The 14,227-nt window shown below is 42.5% G+C and overlaps 1 protein-coding gene across 1 annotated transcript in view; it reads left to right on the top strand.

Annotated features, from left to right (window-relative positions):
• LOC126272622 (E3 ubiquitin-protein ligase TRIM71) overlaps positions 1-14,227 on the top strand; it is a 299,315-nt gene that overhangs the window by 146,456 nt on the left and 138,632 nt on the right. Inside the window, exon 2 of the mRNA XM_049975581.1 lies at positions 7,236-7,333. The gene's annotated coding sequence lies outside the window, so the exon portion shown is untranslated. The remainder of the gene's footprint in view (positions 1-7,235; positions 7,334-14,227) is intronic.

Here is a 14,227-nt window from a genome sequence, read left to right as displayed (position 1 = left end):
TTCAGGGGACTGCCAATGACCACGATTGAGTCAGTCGTGTGGTCACAGGCGACCAACACTGGATTTTTGAGTACGATCGTGAGACAAAGCGGCAAAGTGAGATGAGACACACTGAGACATCTCCTTGATCGAAAATAGCTCGACGGAATAATTTAAAGATGATAAAAATTCTGATTTGCTTCCTTGAGATTAGGGATGTAGTGCAAAGGAATTTGTTCCTGCACGGAACACAGTCAACCAAGTGTTCAACAAAGACGTTCCTGAAAGGCTCATGAAAAGGGTGTATCGAATGAGACTGTACATTGCAGAGAGGTGAATACTGCATCATGACAACGTCCCATGCCACACGCCTACTTCCACCTCGTAATTTTTGACCTCAGCAGGCATTCATGTTGTTCCACAGCCCCCCCCCCCCCCCCCTCCTATTCTCCTGATCTGAGTCCCTGACATTTTTCTTTTGCCGAAAGTGAAAAAGGCATTATAGGGATGTTGCTTTAGGACTCCGGAGAACATTCAAGGTAGTGTGACAGGCATGCTAAAGGCCTTACCAGTTGAAGCCTTTCAGGGCTGGTACCAAGACTGGGAACGACGATTCCGCCACTGTATAGCTGCCGAAGGGAACTATTCAGACACCTCGTATGTTGGGGAGTATGACACATTTTTTGAATAATATTTACTAATTCATACCGAACGATTCTATTTCCAATGTTGACTGGGTACCGTTACTCCTATGGAACAAGTTAATATTGTTCTCAAACCTAAAAAGCTACCGGAGATCGCCACCTTACATGCAGATACTCCGCGCTCACGTCATTTCTTGTCAACTGTCATGTCTCGCAGCGCGTGTTATCATTTTTTAGTTTTCGTCAGTGGAGTTTAGTTTTCGTCAGTGGAGTTTAGTTTTCGTCAGTGGAGTTTAGTTTTCGTCAGTGGAGTTTAGTTTTCGTCAGTGGAGTTTAGTTTTCGTCAGTGGAGTTTAGTTTTCGTCAGTGGAGTTTAGTTTTCGTCAGTGGAGTTTAGTTTTCGTCAGTGGAGTTTAGTTTTCGTCAGTGGAGTTTAGTTTTCGTCAGTGGAGTTTAGTTTTCGTCAGTGGAGTTTAGTTTTCGTCGTGTTCCTACAAGCTGGAGACAGGTTTCTCTACATACTGCGAATGTGGCGGCGTCGCCAGCCGGTAACTTGGGGATGCGGCGGCCGTGCCGCAGTCTCTCGTGTGGGAGGGGTCCATCGCCGTCCCCGTGGGCCGCATAGGAATGGGAATGGGTCTGGTGTGTCTGCTGGTCCTGCCTGCACGTCCTTGTGCCTCTGCTGGGCGCCTCGCCCGCTCGCATCCGGAATCCCAACTACCTGCGTAGCGCCGCGGCGGCGGAAGCGCCGTGCAGCCGCCACAGGTGCCAGGCCGGGCTTCGTCGTCGTTGTCGTATGCATCAATTAAAACACGTCCAATACAAATTCAAACAAAAACACACACGTCTAAATTTTATCCATAGTGCATGCTGTCGAACTCCGTGACTGTTCCTTTATGGGGTTGTAGAAAAATATCCGTCTAAATTTTATCCATAGTGCATGCTGTCGAACTCCGTGACTGTTCCTTTATGGGGTTGTAGAAAAATATCAGTCTAAATTTTATCCATAGTGCATGCTGTCGAACTCCGTGACTGTTCCTTTATGGGGTTGTAGAAAAATATCCGCTACCAGGCCCAATAAAAGGTTGTTTATTCGCCACACGACCGGTTTCGGGCTTGCGCCTATCTTCAGGTGTTGATACATTCAAGTACATGTTAGTACTGTTTGAGATCACTGTGTAAATACAAAAAAATTATTTGTTAGTGACTACACATACAAGTGGGACAGTTGTAAGTGGTAAGGCAGCATTTGACAGAAAACATATCTGTACTTACAAAAAGATGAAGCATCGTTATTACAGTTCTGCTGTAGTTTTGCCACTTTGTTACACACTTATGGTCATTTTCATGTCCATATCAGTTTTACCAATTATAGCTCCATATTACACTTATAATGTGCATTCGTGAAATACATTGTTTACATACAAACATGATGGCTATGGTAAAAGAACTTAGATGTAGCAGATGTAAATCTGTTGCTTACACAGAAGCTTGTAGGTTCTGGTCAAAGAACTTAGCCACAGGAAGTGCAAAGGTGTTGCATATATAGACATTTAAAAAGCTATTAAAGACTGCGACGTTTCTTCACACACATTATAAAATTTTTTGATTCACATTTTTGTCGGAAAACTTAGACCTATGTTGTTTGTATATATGAAATTACTCAAAGCTATTACAAATTTAAAAGATGACAGCTAGAACTGTTTTGAGACACACTGTTGTCAGAGAACTTAGATCTAGGAGGTACAATAATGTTACACATGTGAAATTTTTGAAAGATATTACACATTATAGAATGCCAGTTACAGATTGTGTTTACAATATAACTATTACAAATTATGATGATGACCCTTGGACTGTGTATGAATGCTACTTCGAATTTCCATAGAATTATACTTCGTTATATCAGAGGATAATTATTTTCTGTTTTTGAATATTTCATGAAAAATGTGAAGATAGGATTTGTCTGAAAGTTCCAGTTGTTCGTTCAGAACAAAGTCTGGTGAGTTAGAGCTGTGGATACAAATTTCCAACTCTTCAAGCACATGTGTAACTTCTTACACCAGTGGTCGTGTAGGTTAGCACCTCGGACTGCATACGCACCAGTCCTATCGCTAATTAGTAACGTACATCAATTAGTACCTTGTGAGCCGCTAATGCACGAGTTACAGTGAGGCCGCAATAAATTTGTCCTGGCCATCAAGTACTGATCGTTAGAAGTCGGCACCATTCGGAACGCTTCGTGTCGACTGATCCCTGTTCCATGATGCCGCCACCATCAGCGATCCCAAAGAGGTCACACTATAATTGTCGAATAAGAAGTGCTGATGTGTTGTCTGTGTTAGCAGATGATCCATTAATACCATTAATTGTACTTACATTTAAATGCGTTATAAACTATTAGACCCGATCACAAGTGTTTACCAAATGTTTTGAATGTCATTTTCCTTCTACTCACAACGCTGTATTAAAATAGCCTTAATTTAGTGTTCCTCGCTACAAATAAGGACCGCATATGAAGTTCAGTCTCCGTAACGCGTACTCAAAAATCTGTTATTTCGGTCGAATTTTATTCCAGTGCTTACCAAACTAGGGGGTACGCAAACAATTTGGAATAGAGCAGAAACACTCTAGTAAGTCTTTTCTACATTTGATAACTCTTTCTTACTAAATGTGGATTGCAGGTAGCTGTCAAATTTTATCGGACCAACCAACCAAATAAATAATAAATTAATTAATTAAATGAATGGACATAGATGGGCATGAGATTCTGGGGTTGCAAAGGACGGCACCAGGCAGAAAAGGTAGCGGCTGATCGGTACTAGTGACACATGCCAGTAAACTGCCCTTACAGGAAGAGAAGCAATACGAGATTCCCCCTCTCACATTCTGTAACGTTGTAGGGGCTGCGCTACTTACCCTCCGCCGGGTGTTAAGTGGCCAGCTTTACTTAGCTCATAGCCGAATTTATCAAACTTCAAAATTAATCACACTTTAAATTATCTGTATGAGTATTTTTGTTGCTGAGCAGGCAAACCACACTCTACGAAGTCCTTAACGTTGGCCGACGTTTTGGGGCTCGGCTGTTAGTTGCTAGATCCATACTACTACAAAATACATTTGAAAACAGCGAGCCGTACGAATACCTGATTCGCTCCATCTGCACTTTAACGACCACTGAATTACACTACATAAATGTCAAACGGCTCGGACTAGAAACTAATGCCGAAAGACTCAGTCCTGTGGAGAGCCTCTTACTGCCACTAGGAAAACGTCTGTTAGGACACAAACAACAATGTGGCTCATTGCCTGAATATCATAGTGTCAATGCAAAAGCCCCCCCCCCCCCCCCTTACGCGTGTTGTACTTGCGCATATTTTCTCCAGTACAGTATGTGTAAAGTTGCATGCACACCTCCCTCGTCTGATCAAAGACTGGGAACTTCATCAGTCGGGTAGTCAATAATTTCGTGGTTCAGGGTTTTCGTGGCTTGTCACTCAAGTTTCCTTTCAGCGTCGCGGTTAAACCCAGTGGACCGCATTTAGATTCCTTCAGATGCTACTGTTTTGGGTGTGAACAGTTTCCTAGGTAGCGGCAGTAATTTTTCGTGAAGAGGAATTAATTCCGAATATCAGCCGGATAGATTTTCGGTAATCCTGGCAGGCAGCAAGTGGGTGTAGATCAGACTGTGCCACTAACGGTTCTCGTAGGTCCGCTGAAATGAACTTCAACTTTCTTCGCGTGAGCGCTGCTGAGTCAATATTGGCGCGCAGTATTCTGCTAGAGAGTACACCAGCGGTAGGGAAGCTTCACAGAGCACTGATGTATTTGCTACCCATGTGCTACCTCAGGCTGACTCGTGTTTGTACCTTCTTAGCTGTGTTAGAGAGGTATTTATGATATGTCAGAGTTCTGTTTAATGTGACGCAAAGGGCTTATGGTTCCATAAACCCCCACTACGTGTTTCTGTATGAAATTTAACCCAAATTTAATTCCCACTCTATAAATGTCTATACATTACCAAATCTACGTACACACAAACTGTCATCCAACCTAAACTCGTATGTTAACTTTGGCTACACAGAACCTAATTTGAACTATAACTGGTCTGAAAACAATTTGTCTTCATATTAAAGGCGGAACTTAAGTACTTAGCAAAACAGTTATCAGGTCTAATCAAAATTTTCACTTACCTCGCGTCTTGACAGCATTGTTGCAGTTTTTTCGAAAACACGACAGCAAGCAGGCAGCGGCTAAGCCAGATTTCTATTTTTGAATAAAATTTCCAAAAAATATTCAAACTGCTGCATACTATATGGTGCCATGTGGCAATGATAAACCTCCTTCAAACAATGGGATTAAGAGTAGCAACTATTTCTGTGAAATGACATTCCAAAAAAAACATTTTAGGATAGTGTGTATTCAAAAACACGAGTAAAGCTTTGTGATCTTCACAAACAACATTTGTCTGAACAAAAGTGTGCTTACCAAAGTGAACAATGGTTTAAAAACGGTATAATGTTAACATAGAATTTCTATCAAAACCAAACATACTAATCAGTTAATATTATAATGCATGGTGGTGGTCTTCTTTCAGCTCTGAGCAAGTTAACTAGCTGACAATCATTCCGGCAAACTAGCTGCACAGTGTTGCAGTCTCGCCTCAAACTCTCCTCCAAAAATAATATTGTTCAATATTTATATTCTTCTCGCCTTCCAATACACACACAATATTCATTCTTGCTGTCCTTTACGATAAGCTTTTCTTCATCTACCAGATACTCAAAAGTCAACACAGCACTGATGAATACTTCCATCACTTTAACTGAGAACGTAACAGTAACATAACTTTCTTCTCTCTCTCTCTCTCTCTCTCTCTCTCTCTCTCTCTCTCTCTGACATGCTCATCGGTAACATACAAAAATCAATGATTTGCTCACTTTTCCACTTGTATTTGACAATCCTAAAAGGACCAAACCGTGGGCTGACCTTCGCGGATGCTACACTGTTAGAGGGGTGGAAAAGGCAGACTTGATAATAGTAGAACGGAAGCAAAGTCGCCACGGCTGAAAATAGAGTTGAATGAGGCTATTTGTTATGGATACTTCCCATTCAGAATGGTCTTCCCATGACAGGCTATCTGCGTATTGGAATTTCCGGCAGGTCAGTTTCGGCAGGTCTGCTGTGCACAGCTTCAGTGACACTGGGGCAAACACAGTACCTTGAGGCAACCCGTCATGGAATAGATTCCAGCTCTGATGAAACCGCTACTAATATTCCTTACAGGGGCTAATTACAGTTACTGCACAATAGTTATGGCACATAGAAAGTTTGGTTCCTCAGAAAATACACACACACACACACACACACACACACACACACACACACACACACACACACACATATTTTCATAAAATTCATGGTGTGAAAATATACAAATGCAGGCAACGAGAAAAGCACACTTGGAAAAATTAGTAGTTGGCAGATGCCTTAATTGACCATCAAAATTTAGCCGTTCAACAATGATTTTCATATATACCTTGATAACAAGTAATAAACATTTCCCATTTATTTAAAGATATGATTTCATAGCTATAATACATTGGTGAGACGCTGGTGGCATGTTCGCTAGTATCTAGTTTATTATTCATATCTACAACTGTAATTCGATGTGTAGCGCATCATGAGCAGAGTATCCTCTGAAACTTACAATTCATCTATTAGACAAGAAGCTACAAGGAACTGATTTTGTAAATATGTGAAATGAGAAAATCAGAAAAAAACTGCGTTACAGTAACCTAGGATGTCCTCTGAAGACTAAAAATTTACCCCTGTTCTTTTTCCTTCCATACTTCATTTCGTAGATTCAGCCTCTTCCTCGATTTCCTTACCTCCTTGGTGGATAATGCTACCTTTTTAAAAATAAGATGATTCTGGCATATCTTCAAATACTTTATCATTTTCTTTTTTGCCCCACAGGTATTTTACACTCAGTAACTTTTAACCTGGCATAACAGCATCACAAGTGCCTGTTTGCACTGATCTTATTCCAAACAAGCCAGTATTTGGACCTAACTTCGAAATTATAAGTGCATTACAGGCATCTATCTGACATCCGAGAGTGATCTGTTATGTTTTTGAAGTGATACAATTTTTCTGGTGGATGTTGACAGCCAGACAACCCAAACCGTTGAACTATTGACAACCTATGTACACCAGGTGTCGTTGGCATGGGAAGCTGAAAGTCTTTCAGATGACTACTAACCCGTTCACATCGCCACTCAAACTGCGTCTTCGCTGCACTTCTCCGGCCTTCTTCAGGTGCCGTCCTAACTGTCTGAGATACCTTGAGCTTGAAGAAGCAGATTATTTCTCCTCTTCGTTTTGCTTTCTTGCCTTACAATAAGGTCGATGCTTGTTATCTTTGCCCTTGACTAAGCTGGCGACAACAGCACAATAGTAGGTGTGTTCTTCCGGTGTAAACGTAATTGTGTGTTGTAGTAATATCAAGATGAATGTTTACTATTTGTTTCTTACATGGCCTGTTCCGTTCTATGCCTGTGTATGTATCTGGTTAAGGTATTTGTTACATTTTTCTACTTTCTGTTTCAGGGTTACCAGGTGCGTAATCACAACTATCGGTAGTGATCTTACTTTCAAATTTGTGAGAAAGTAATTTCAAAGATGGACAGTGCTGTGCAGCTCATCTGGTGAGTAAATAAAAGAACACGACACCGTGCTGGTGAACATATTAACTCGGCGTACTCAGGAACTTTCCTGTATCTTCCTTCCTAAAATGGCATAGTGTTTATAATGTATGGTCGCAAGCAAACTGATCCGCAACATATTCTCCCATTTTTAAAACTTCTCAGTCACTGACTCTGATTACGTAATAAACATGGTATTTAACGGTGCCTTGTTGTTCTTACACGTCCAGTTTTTATTTACATGAAGAATAACAACATTCTACATCTAATCAGAGACAAGAGCTGAAACTCAGTATTTCATTCCTTCAAGATATTGCCCGTAATGTGTACGTGTGTGTACACTCCAATGATCAGGGGGGCTGTGTCTCATTAGTGAATTGAAGGAAAAGCGTTTTCGCTGCGGCAGCATCTTTCAGCCAACAATTCGCGAAATTTCGGTCAACAAGCTTCTCCTCTGACTGAGAAAATACTCTGTTGGTGCCAACCTACAATGGGAGAAATGATCATCATAAGAGAAATCAGACCTCGCACAGAAAGATTGAAATACTCATTTCTCCCGCTCATCGTACGAAATTGGAATGGTAAAGAAGTAGCTTGAAAGTGGTTGAATGACCTCTCTGCCAGGCACTTAATTGCGAAATGCAGGTTTGTCAGGTAGATGTAGTTACGGAAGTAGAGGCAGAGCACTTAAGCATATGTAAACCTTACCTTTTCTTCTATTGTATACACGTGTTGGTATACATTTTTTATGATAGTGTTCGGAAGCATTTGACTATGGTTGAATAGGAAAGAAGTTCTACAGAGCACCTGGAACGATTCTGCATTGATTAAAGTAACAGCTGAGGAGCTCAAGGAGAAACATCCCGCAATGTCTCGCCATAGTAAGCCAGTATGATTCAGTTTCGTTCGAGCAGATGCCGATTATGTTGTCAAACTTGGTAGTTGAATGAAGTAAAGGGAATACTGCGGCTTCCTAGCAGTAATGTCCTCTTATAGAAAACTACGCACGCCTTTGTCCGGTGCGAAGGAAAAAACTAGCCGCTGAACTGTACTGTTTCTTTGGCACAACATGGGTATATACAAGAAGAGTCCTTGCGGTGAAATATTAGGCCTTGTTTTAATTAAAAATCTAAGATGCCTGTTTACTGCAGTTTCCATATCCCTCGAATTGGTGATAACAACGAGGGAATTTTTGTCTTCCTTTATAGACACTAACAATCTCTTCAACAGCGACCGAAACAATCTCCTAGTTTTCCTGTCACTGAAACTGGGGTACGTGTAAGTCCTTACTTCAAGAAAATGGGACCGAGCAGATTAGCGCAGTGATTAGCACACTGGCCTCTCATTCGGGAGGACGACAGTTCATATCCACGTCCGGCGATTCTGAGTTAGGTTTTCCGTGACTTCTTAAATCGCTTAAGGCAAAATCTGGGATGGTTCCTTCGAAAGGGCACGGCTGCTTACCTTCCTCATCCGTCCCCAACCAGAGCTTGTGCTCCGTGTCCAATGACCTCGTTTGACGCGACGTCAAACACAAATTTCTTCTTCTACCGTTCCACTCTCGAACGGCACGCGGGAAAAACGAGCACTTATTTTTTTCCGTGCGAGCCCTGATTTATGTTACTTTATCGTGATGATCCTTCCTCCCTATGTAGGTGGGTGCCAACAGAATGTTTTCGCAATCGAAGGAGAAAACTGGTGATTGAAATTTCATGAGAAGATCCCGTTGCAACGAAAAACGCCTTTGTTATAATGATTGCCACTCCAATTCACGTATCATGCCTGTGACACTATCTCCCCTATTTCGCGATAATACAAAACGAGCTACCCTTCCTTGTACTTTTTCGATGTCATCCGTTAGTCACATCTGATGCGGATCCCACACCGCACAGCAGAACTCCAGAATAGGGCGGACAAGCGTGGTGTAAGCAGTGTCTCTGGTAGACCTGTTGCACCTTCTAAGTGTTCTATCCACAATATTATCTATGTGATCGTTCCAATTTAGGTTATTTGTAATTGCAATCCCTAAGTATTTAGGGATTTGAGAGACTAGAATCTTAGAAGAAGGCAAAGAATTTTTTTCCTACTCCAGTGTCTGGAGCCTGGAAGGATAGTTAAAGTACGATGTAATGAAATAAAAGGCGGACCCAACCCTTTGACTGCAGAATTCCACCTTCATTCTTACTGAAATCATAGCTATTCACCGATCATCTACCTGAATTATTGAAAGTTTTCGTGTACCACTTGTCGGAGTTCAATATGAAATGTGGAAGACACGAACTTACTGTTTCGGTCGTGATGACTGATGATTGACGAAGGTACGAGCGGCAGTCTGCTGCTGCTTGTCGATGATGCTGTGGTGCACGGGAAGGCGTCATCGTTGAGTGACTGTAGGAGAATACGAGAATATAGTAGTGGTGAATGGCAGCTAGGTCAAATATTGGAAAAAAATGAAAGTTAATGCAGGTGAATAGGGAAAACAATCCCATTATATTGTAATACAGCATTCCTAGTGTGCTGCTTCGTACACTCACGTCGATTAAATATCTAGGGTTACGTTGCAAAGCGGTATGAAACGGAACGATCCAATATGGATTGTAGTTAGAGACGAACGGTCTGTTTTGGTTTATCGAGAGAGTGTTAGGAATGTGTGGTTCATCTGTATAGGAGATGGCGTATCGAACACCAATGTGACCCATTTATGAGTATCGCTGTGTTCAGGGATGCACACAGTCGGATTAAAGGCAGACAGCGAAGCAATTCTGAGGCGAGCTGCTAGATCTGTTACTGATAGGTTCGATCACCAAGCAAGTGTTACTGAGATGCTTTGAGACTTCAAATAGTGTCATTTTTTTTCTTCGAGGAAAGCTATGGGGAAAACGAGTCTACTGCTGCCAACGGCCATTTCGCCAAAGGATGGCAAAAATGGGGGGGGGGGGGGAGGGGGGAGGAGGGAAATCAGGGCTCGTACTCAGGCTTACAAGGGGAAGGCCTCAGACACGGCCAACCGATTCGGCTCAAATTTGGCAGGTCGCTTGTGTACAACCTATAACGAAGGGCTCTAAGATATTTTGGGTCAACACCCCCGCGTTTTTGAGAAAATACCCCTAAGGGTTATAATCAGCAATCGACTCAAAATTGGCGGGATCGATAGGTAAATGTAAATAGAGCATTTTCCATCACCAGGTATGGGGTCCGAAAACGCGTACTTTTCCAGAAATCGAGGAAAGAAACTTTTACAACTGCTGTTCTGTAACAACATGGTAAACGATTTTCGCCGACAGCGCCGATATCGCCGGCATGGTAGCTCAGCGTGTTCGGTCAGAGGGTTAACTGCCCTCCGTAAAAATTAAAAAAAAGAGTTGATCGATTAACAACGAACATAAGCGGATGTCTTATGACGTCCGCCCCGAGTAGAAGCAACGAACGAAAGCGATCAAAATAAGATTGAAGAGAAAAAGAAAAAAGATAGGGCAACGGCCAAGGCTGGGAATCTGAGAACGCACGCTCGAATCTCGAAGAAATCTAGCGGCTATTCTCCTTTTAGTTTGTATTTTTACAAATCTCAATTGATAGGGTTAGGAGGGTTAATAAGGTAAGTAAATCAATAAGGAATGACAAGGTAGACGGATTTTTCAATCCGCTTGGGGTAGTCCACAACTAAAATGTTTCTCCAGATCACTTTACAATGGCTCTTCCAGTCACTGTTCGTGTCCTCACTTTTCTTCGAACAACTTGATGGGTGGTACTTGCCGTATAAAGAGTCGAAACAAATATCCTCACGGAACCAAGAACATCTAATCTATGCAATCTTTCGACAGCTACACTGTTCCTTCCGAAGAGTCGGCGAAAAGCGTTTACCATGTGGATACAGAAGCGGCAGTTATAAAGGTTTCTTTCCTCGTTTTCTTGAAAAGCTTGCTTTTGCAGGTCCCATACCTGATGATGAAAAATGGTCGATTTACAATTATCTGTCGATCACTCCAATTTTGAGTCCATTGCTCGTCATAACCTTTAGGGGTGATTCTCTCAAAAACGCGGGGGGTATGGCCCAAAATATCTTAGTCCTTCGTTTTAGGTTGTACACAAGCGACCTACTAAATTTGAGCCGAATCGGTTGGCCGTGTCTAAGGCCTTCCCCTTGTTGGTCATTTTCTCCCTCACTCTGTTTGCGACTGGGGCAGAAAAGGGAATGACCAGTAGCGGTATAAGGTACCCTACGCCACGCACCAAATGGTGGCTTGCGTAGTATGTATGCTGATGCAGTTTCGGAAGTAGGTGTTGTAGTCAGTGCGCTTGCGGTTTGTTAAATGCCACTATTACACCATGAAGTGTCTAAGGGATATCGGAATGTTATAGCTCTTAGGTTTTAGCGAATAGTGGTGCAAGTGTTTCGCTATCGCCGCTTAAATGCTGTGTTTAGCAGGAGGGAAGAAGTTCCAGCCTGGTGGCAAGATTCGGGACCTGGTAACGGTTAGAGATGGGTCGCTAACCTTGAGAGACGGACCAGCATCTTTCGGTTCCAGTTGCAAATCCCGGAGCAGGAAATTGTGCTTGCGGAAGATTTTGCTACTTTGGACCACTCGTAACTCAGCGTACGGAATGTCGGTAAGTGTGGCGACGAGGGAGGATCAGGGGAGTAGCAGATGACTCAGTATATTTGTGCAGTCTCTCGGGTTTCCTCTGCGGCGCAGTCGAGACTCAGATTCCATTTTTTCTGCACGAAATTCCGAAAAAGAGCTAATCGTCTCTCTGATGCTGCGAATAGTGATGTTATGCGTACGTACTGCCTGGTTTGCAACCGCTTTTTATAGCGGACTACATATATTCGCTAAGCCCTATAGTGCTCTTTTGTTGTTTTTCGGAGCCCAGACAGTTGTACCTAGAAAGGCACGTTTTTGTGATACCCAGCTTTGAGAGGACCGGCGATATCTTCTTGAATACCGGATCCTAAAAGTTGTTTAAACTGAAACCACTTTCCCAGTTTATTACATTTGCTTCCATCTTTATTTCCGTAAAACGCCATATACGCCGTTCCAGAAATTTGATGTTTGCACTGTTACTTGTCTGGTGACGAACTTTCCTACAAAACTGACGCAGCGATACTCGATCCTGCCCCCCGAAGTGAGACGTTTCTCTTCGGTCAAGACTCTACTGACACAGCCGTTGGCAATACCGCTGACAATTTGCTGGCCAGAACGCTTGTACAGCATGATATCTAAGGCGATACGGTACACAACGTTCTTAAGATACACCGACGTACACGCCTACATTTCGGGTCGAGCGTACGAGAAATTACACACACCGACAGTTCTACCGCCACAGATTTACATGTCGCCAGCGATATCGAAAAGTTTCATTCCGTCACATTAATTTGAGGCACAGTTATTTTTACGGACAACACCGAATTTAGCTTGCTGTTTGGTTATTATGTAAATTAAGCGGTCTGTAGTGGTGGTGGTGATTATGAGAATGACTGTGGCGATGATGTTGACGTTCGGAGCACAGGACACAGGGGCGGTTAGTGGCTGATGTTGAACATATTTAAGATTAAACATCGTATTTTGCCCCCACTCTGATCTTTCCTCATCCTTTCATATATGGCACAGTACGGAATGCAGTTTTCGCAGCTTCTCATTGGAAGGCATTTTGATATACTCGGGGCTTGGATCGCAAAAACTGATGGGTCCAAGAACCTCTTAGCACATTCATATCATCTTGCAAACACAAATGTAATTGGTCATTTGTCTGAACTGTTCTTGTCTTGCTCCTTTTATATTTTTAAAAGAAAAAAACGGAGAGGACGAGTTAATCAGCCTATGAATTCATCGAAGTTTTGATATTTCTGCTAGATCAACACTCACCCCGACAACGTGTATGTTCCCTTCTGTATTGCTTTCCTTGTCACACACAGCAGCATCCAATCCAACTACAGTATGAGGTCAAAAGTATCCGGACGCCTGGCTGAAAATGACCTAAATAGTGAGATAATGAAGTGGGCACTGAGTATGGGCTTCTGATTTACGAAATCACAATAGGTGTAGGACAGTAACCGTAGACTTCTACGCTAGAACATTCGCTAACGAAAGGCGGCTCTGGTTGGAGCAGTGTCCCATGACATGGGCCACGTTCCCAGGGCAGTCAATGCAGGCATTTCTAAGAACACGCACGCGGCGTCGTTTTCTATCGAAGGCGACAGAAACCTTCCATGGCGCTGGAAGCAAGTGTGTCAACGAAGACACGGTTGGAAGGAAATACCTCCTGAGACCTTACGCAAGGCGTTTGGGAGAAAACGTAGTGGCATCTATATGGAGAATACTATGAAAGGACTAGAAGTAATCTTTTGGGAAAAGCGTTTCTTTACATTCTGCAGTGGAACGAACAAATAAAGCTCGGAACAGTCCTTCACATATTGATAAAGTGAGTTCCTCACCATAATGCCAAAACGAAGCATAAGATGACTTAGTGTAACAGTAAATGTATTAATTATCTTGAGAAGGAGATTAGTATCTGACGTCGCGTCAAACGAGGTCATTACAGACGAAGCACAAGGAAGGATGTGGAAGGCAAGCGGCCGTGCCATTTCGATGGATGACCGGGCGTGGATTTGAACTGTCGTCCTCCCGAATGAGAGTCCAGTGTCCTAATCACTGCGCTCCCCTGCTCGGTCACACCTTCTTCAAATAAGGACTGTTACACGTACCCCAGTTTCAATGACAGGAAAACTAGGAGATATTAAATACTTCAATTTTGGTCACTGTTGAAAAGACCATGTAATGTTAGTTCCTATAAAGGAAGGCAAAAATTCCTTTATCACCAATTCGAGGGATATGGAAACTGTAGTAAACATGCACCTTAGATTTTGATATAAAACAAAGCCTAGTATTTCAGCGCCTA

The sequence above is a fragment of the Schistocerca gregaria genome, chromosome 5, assembly GCF_023897955.1.
Source record: "Schistocerca gregaria isolate iqSchGreg1 chromosome 5, iqSchGreg1.2, whole genome shotgun sequence".
Lineage (NCBI taxonomy): Eukaryota > Metazoa > Arthropoda > Insecta > Orthoptera > Acrididae > Schistocerca > Schistocerca gregaria.
Note: the sequence above shows the minus strand (reverse complement) of the source record. Positions and strands in the feature narration are given on the sequence as shown.